Raw genomic sequence first — 7233 nt, 5'->3', positions numbered from 1 at the left:
CTGGGGAGGACCCAGCCGACATGCCACAGGTCTTGCGAAAGGGGCAAGCAAGAGTTGGGTGGTGCTGGCAGCCCCCATGGCCAGTTCAAAACCTGGGAAGCCACATATAACTGGCCCCTAGGGAGCATTAACGACCAAGAATGTGGTGTCAGTTGGGAGTGGTGTCATCAGTTCTCATGAAAACCGTGATGCGCAGTCAGTTATTAGGCTGCTGCCTGCTCTGCTCACCTGCAGGCTTAGGCTGCAGCCCTGATGGTCGGCCCAAACTAACTGGTGGCTGTGCAAGCCTACCCAGAAGCTTGAGGTCTCCAGGGAATTAGGATTAGAAGGATGACATCTTTCCAAAGAATTACCATTCTGTAAGTGGGCTCTTTTTTTGTTGATAACTATAAGGAGACTGTGACACGCCAAAAGAAAATGGCATCCACCCACTGCAACTTCAAGGCTGAGGCTGAAACCCAAACAGAAGCACTACAGCTTACCTATGCTAATATCCCCATCCTAACAGACCTCCCAAGGACTGAAATAGCTGTCCAGACCTCAGGTTGCATGGAGCTGAGCCTGGAAGCTCCCCTAACATCTGAAGGCAATGATGGATGTCATAGCTGCAAGTGTGCTCAGATAGAACTCCTCCTCAAACAAGTAGCTATGTTACAAGAGGAACTCAACAGGCAGTGCAGTATCCAGGAATGTGAGCAGGAAATCGATACATGGTACTGTGTGCTGTCCCAGGCTGAGCAACAGCCCAACCTCAAGGCTGTGCAAGGGGAAGGTAAACCTGAATTTAACCTTGAGCTGACTGACACAAGAAACTCACAAGATGAAGGAGACTGGACTCTTGTCTCTGCTCAAGGCAGAAAGAAGAACCTCCCCCCATTCCCTAAGGTGTCCCTGCATAACAGAGATGACACCCTGGGGTTGGAGAGTGAAGAGCACATGAGTAACAGACAAGATCCAGGAAAAGCCAACCATGGAAAGTTGATCCAACCACCCACCCACATTAGAACCAGTGCCATCAGAAAAGCACATAAGGTATTAGCAAATGGAGACTCCTTACTAAGAGGCACCAAAGCAGCCATTTGCTATCCAGACAATATCTCTAGAGAAATTTGCTACCTACCAGGAGCTCACATTCATGACATCACCAAGAGACTGCTAAGCCTGGTGAGCCCTACAGATTATCATCTGCTCCTATTATTCCACATAGGGTCTAATGATACTCCAACAAGGCAACTTAGAACCATCAAAAGAGACTATATGTCCCTCAGAGCAATGTCAAAAGGAACTGGAACCCAAGTGGTGTCCTCCTCTATCCTCCCAGTCAGAGGAAGTTTTTTCAGGAAGGAAGAATCAAATAGAACAGGTGAATGCCTGGCTGTGTAGCTGGTGCCTGTATTGGGTCTGGCTGGGATGGAGTTAATTTTCCCCATAGCAGCCCTCATAGTGCTGTGCTTTGTAGTGGTAGTTAGAAAGGTGTTGATAACACCAGTGTTTTGACTACTGCTGAGCAGTGCTCCCACAGCATCAAGGCTGGCTCTTCAACATTTCCCTCCTCCACCAGTAGGCTGGGGGCAGGCAAGATCTTGGGAGGGGACATAGCCAGGACAGCTGACTCAAACTGACCAAAGGTATATTCCATACTATATGACATCATCTCAGCAATAAAAGCTAAGAGAAAGGAGGAGTAAAGGGGGACATTCATTATTTACATTTGTTTTCTGGAGCAACCACTACAAATACTGAAACCCTGCTTCCTGTGAAGTGGTTGAACATGGTCTGCTGATGGGAAATAAAGAATAAATCTTTTGTTTTCCTTTGCTTCCACGTGTGGCCTTTATTTTTGCTTTGTTAAACTGTCCTTATTTTGACCCACAAGACTTTTGTTATATTTTTCTCTCCCCTATACATCTGAGGAGGGGAGTGATAGAGCAGCTTTGGTGGGCATCTGGCATCCAGCCAGGGTCAATCCACCACAGTCCTTTTTTGTGCCAAATGTGGGGCAAGACAATGGCAGTTTTGAATTGAGTATCCTATAGTTATAGTAGTTATTAAGTAGCAAGATCTTGTGCAGGTCATGTGGTTTGTTGGCTGCACTGCTTATGTCTTTATTTTGCAGAGTCTGAAAATGTTAATACAAATAGTGGTTATGTGCTCTGCCCTAGCATTGATGACCTTGCTGTGCTGGGGAAACTATCTTGTAGAGAGGATAAGGGAATATATCTCCCTCTCCCTGCCCAGGGCCGATGCGGATAGTTTTATTATGAAGGTTCTCAAGGTCCTTGTTCACCCTTATGTGAGCTGTTTAATACTACTAAATAATACTGTTGGCATATTACGGGGTTTGTGGAATCTAGTCTCATCCTGTGAAATGCTGGGGTCTGAACCCCAAGCATCCAAATTAAGGTTGCCATATGGGTGATTCCCACAGCCCTTCATACAGAGGTGGTGAGTTTGCCTTAGAGCTTCCCCCCAGGGTGCGGCCGGCCCTGCAGGGAGAGCCAGAAGGGAAATGAGCCCCAGGGGTCCCGCACTGAGTTGACAAAGGTCAGGGGTCTGCTTGGGGATAAAAGCTGGGACCACTTGCAGGGAGTCAGGAGTGTCTGTCTGTGGAGTGCACTCCCCAGAGCTTCCTGGTTCAGGGCAGACCTCCTGACTCTCCCTGGAGCTGGGCCCTGGTCTGTTTAGACCTTCATGAATGCGGGCCAATTGGGTGAGAGTCACTATGTGGGCACCTTTCTCTTGTGTGTTCAGCTTGCTGGTCTGGCTGTTTCCTATGCCAACTGTTGGCAACCTTGGGTCTCTGTTTGTACCACCTGTCGTGGGCTGAGTTATGTCCTTTGTGAGATTGTTGGGGGTAGCGTCAGTTATGTACCAGCTGATTGATCTGTTTGTACCCCCAGTGATCGTTCATGCAATGTCCTTCTTGTCTACAATACAGTCTGTGTATTGGTTCATCTTCCTGCTGGTGCTATCATTTTTGTTGGGCCTGGTCACTGGCAAAACATCCTGGTATATGAAATATGCCCCAAGGCAGCTGGTCCTTGGGTGGCAGGGTGCCTGGAAGGATTTGGGCAGATTCCTAGGATGGTTATCACTTCCCATGACCTGGGATTCTTATACCTGAACAGGTAAGCAACCCTGAAAAACTGACACACCACCTGCCAGAAGAGTGCCTTGCCTACCCCAATGAAAACCAGCAGCTTCTAGCACTGTACTGGGTCCTGGCCTGTGCCTATCAAGCCACAGTGCAATATTCTTGGAGGACTGTGGTTGAGTCAGGGACCCAAACTGCATCTGAGGACATCATGGTTGAGATAGGGACTCAAAAAACAACTAGAGTTATTGTCCCTGTAGTGAAAAAGAAACAGTGGGTCAATGGGTTCATATCATCAATTAGTAATGGAGGAGGAAGAAGAGGAAGGGTTTGATCAAGAAGTTGGTCCTTTGATGAGGAGATGGGAGGAAGGAGAGAGACAAATTAAACAGGAAGCAGAAACTATCTGGTCTGTGACCTCATCAGAACTTCAAGGCATGTGGGAAGATTACAGCCAGGTGAGCAGCCAGCTGCCTGGCTGTTCTGATGCTGGGATAACAGGGCCAACACTCAGCAACCGGAAAGTAAGGTAGCCAAACAGCTGTGATCCCTTGCTAGAAAATGGGGAATTGAGAGAGGAACTGGAAAAGAGGCAGAAATTTGCAGTCTTTGGAGATGGCTCCTCTCAAGTGTGAGGGCAAGGTATCCTTTCAAGGAAGATCTTGTGAATTACCAAGGAAAATGGACTATCACTGAGGAAGGCATCCAGTGCCTGAGAGAATTAGCAGTGCTGGAAGTAATCTATAGTAATCTAGATGATGATGAAGTCTCCAAGGATCAAGAGGATGTCCTGTGCACATGAGCCATGTGGAGGAAGTTGATTCAAGGTCCTCCAGTGTCATATTCTAACAGCTTGGCAGCAATGTATTGCCCAGATATGGATACACCAACTGCGGTGATAGTGTCTTCTTGGCTCCGAATCTTGACATTGAAGAAAAACTCTGTCCCTCCTCATCCTTACAGGACAGTGCCTTTGCTGTCAGGGGCACCCAAAGAAATCAGCCCTTTCCTGGCCTGATCGGAGGAAAAGGAAGCCCCAGGCACATGCCATATGGTGCACTCTGGTTCTTCCTGTGTGACCAGGGGGAAGATATGAGGAAGTAGAATGGTGAACCTACCTCTGAGCTGGAAGCCCATGTGTGTGAACTGAGAGGGAAGACAGCTCTTAAGGGTCTATCCAAGAAGACTATCAGCATACTTGCTGTAGAGGCTTAAGAAGGCAATCAACAACATAGAAGGACTGAGATTGCCTCCCTTGATCCTGGTGAGGGATCTTCTGGTCTAGTACTACAAAGATCAGACAGTGACTATTCTGATCAGGAATAGGAATAGAGGGTCCCTGTCTTTGGCTAGGAGGAGAAAAGAGATGATTTGGTGTTGTAGTAAGCAGAGCCCGCCCTAGGCAGGGATTGGCGTTCAGAAGATCTCACGATGTAACGGAAAGCTTACACCACCCAGGAGGGGCTTTGTGGGCGTGGCTTGTCATATATAAGCAATTACAACGATGCAATAAACACCATTTGCAACATCCTCTGTGTCGGAGTCAGTGTTTCAATGGACCTCAACGGTAGAGGTTGAGTTGCAGCGATCCTGGGTCCAAATGTCGGTAACGACAGTAGATGGCGTGTTCTGTTTGGGTGTGTGGCAACGCTTGGTCTCAGGCCGCGGGGGCTGCCCAGCCGATGTCGGACACAGAGCGTGTCGTTAAGGTACTTAAAGCTTTAGCTTCAGAGGCAGGCTCTGCTTACTACAACAACTTGGTATACCGGACTGTGTGGATTCGATGGCCTGGCACATCAGACCAACAGAAGTATAAGGCTTTGGTAGATTCTGGTGCACAGTGCACACTGGTGCCATCAGGGTATAGGGGCGCAGAACCTATCTGGTGTGACGGGGGGATGCCAAGAATTGTCTGTATTGGAGGCTGAGGTGAGCTTAACAGAATCACTATGGTTGGAAAGGACCTTTAAGATCATCGAGTCCAACTATTATCTATCTCTACCAGGCGACTTCTACACCATATCACATTCCCTGATGAAACGCAACACTGTCAGAAAATTCCCTAATGGATATGGTGAAGTGCTGAGGTTAACCCCCCAGCCCTGAATGAGGGTTGACATATGGATGATCTAACCTAAACCTCCCCTGGTGTAACTTAATACCATTTCCTCTTGTCCTGTCAAACAAGGGACGAGTGGGAAAAGCACCCTATTGTGACTGAGCCAGAGGACCTAGTATTCTTGGCATAGGCTACCTCAAGAGAGGCTACTTCAAGGCCGATGGGCTAATGATGTAGCCACTGTGAACAGAGACAAGATCAAATAGCTATCTGTCCTGCCTGGCCTCTCAGGAGATCCCTTTGTTGTGGGATTGCTAAGGGGGGGGAGAATGGCAGATGTGGGATAATGGCCTAGCTTACTGTGAGACAGGAATACAGGCTAATTTAGTGCACTTTGGGAGAAAGGTTAAGATGTTTCTGATTATGAGATTCTTGTGCTATCTCTGGGGGTGGAGATTCGCTGAGCTGACATGCCAAATGGCTGAAGAAGGGAGTCTTCTGAAGATATGACTATACTGTTTTGGCTAAAACAACAAAAGCAAACAGCACTTACATAAATCTTGAAGGCCATAGTGTCCGAGTGAAGACCTTTGCATAATTAACAGTAAAATAAATAGTAAAGTGTACACCCCTGAATATGATAATGAGCCTAACGGAGTACATGCTAAACATATATGACTATGTTACTCAACTCTCCACCCAAATTGTAGAATCATACAATGGCTTAGGTTGTAAGGGACCCTAGAGATCATCTAATCCAATCTCCCTGCTATGGGCAGGGATGCCTCTCAATGAGACTACGTTGCTCAAGGGCTCATCCAACTTGTCCTTAAACACCTCCAGGGAGGGGACATCCACAACCTCTCTGGGCAATCTATTCCAGAGTCCCACCACCCTTGTACTGAAGAACTTCTTCCTAAGATCTAGTCTAAACCTATTCTCCTTCAGTTTAAGACCATTTCCCCTTGTCCTGTCACTGCACACTCTTGTGAAAAGCTCCTCTCCAGCCTTCCTGTAGGTTCCCTTCAGGTATTGGAAGGCAGTTATAAGGTCCCTCCAAAGTCTTCTCTTCTCCAGGCTGAATAATCCCAGTGCCTTCAGCCTCTCCTCATAGCAGAGATGCTCCAGCCCCTGGATCATCTTTGTGGCCCTCCTCTGGACTCATTCCAACAGATCTATGTCCCTTTTATGGTGGGGACACCAGAACTAGATGCAGTATTCAAGGTGGGGTCTCACAAGAGCAGAGTAAAGGGGGAGAATCACCTCTTTTGATCTGCTGGCCACATGCCTCTTGATGCATCCCAGGATGCAATTTGCCTTCCAGGCTGCAGGAGTGCACACTGCCAGCTCATGTTGAGCTTCTTGTCAATCAGCACCCCCAAGACTTTCTCTTCAGGGCTACTCTCAACCAGCTCTGTACCGTTTGTAATTGTGCCTGGGATTGGCCCAACCTGGGTACAGGACCTTGCATTTTGACCTGTTGAACCTTATGCAGTTTGCATTAGCCCATTTCTCTAGCCTGTCAAGGTCCCTCTGGATGGCCTCCCTTCCCTCAAGTGAGTCTACTACACAGCTTAGTGTCAGTGGCAAACTTGCTGAGGGTGCACTCAATGCTACCATCCATGTTGCTGATAAAGATGTTAACATTGGACCCAGAACAGAACCCTGAGGAACTCCAATTGTCACTGGTCTCCACCTGGACTTCGAGCCATTCATCACAACTCTGAGTGCAACCTTCTAAACAGTTTGTTATCCACCGAATGGTCCATCCATTAAGTCCATGTCTCTCCATCTTAGAGATGTGGATGTCATGTGGGACAGGGTCAAAGGCCTTTCACAAGCCTAGGTAGATGACATCAGTTGCTCTTCCCATATCTACCACAGCTGTAACTCTGTCGTAGAAGGCCACCAAATGAGTCAGGCACAATTTGCCCTTAGTGAAGCCATGTTGGCTGTCACCAAACACCTCATTATTTCTTATGTGCCTTAGTACAGATGCCAGGAAGATCTGTTCTATGATTTTACCTAGCACAGAGGTGAGGCTGACTGGCCTGTAGTTCTCCGGGTTTTCTTTGCTTCC

General features: G+C 47.7%; 1 protein-coding gene across 1 annotated transcript in view; it reads right to left on the bottom strand.

Moving 5' to 3' along the window:
• Positions 1-7233, bottom strand: part of LOC103782453 (polycomb group RING finger protein 3-like) — a gene marked incomplete at its 3' end in the record, with an annotated part of 23464 nt that overhangs the window by 15833 nt on the left and 398 nt on the right. The window lies entirely within an intron of this gene.

Source organism: Merops nubicus, unplaced genomic scaffold, assembly GCF_000691845.1.
Source record: "Merops nubicus isolate BGI_N331 unplaced genomic scaffold, ASM69184v1 scaffold2852, whole genome shotgun sequence".
Taxonomy (NCBI): Eukaryota; Metazoa; Chordata; class Aves; order Coraciiformes; family Meropidae; genus Merops; species Merops nubicus.
Note: the sequence above shows the minus strand (reverse complement) of the source record. Positions and strands in the feature narration are given on the sequence as shown.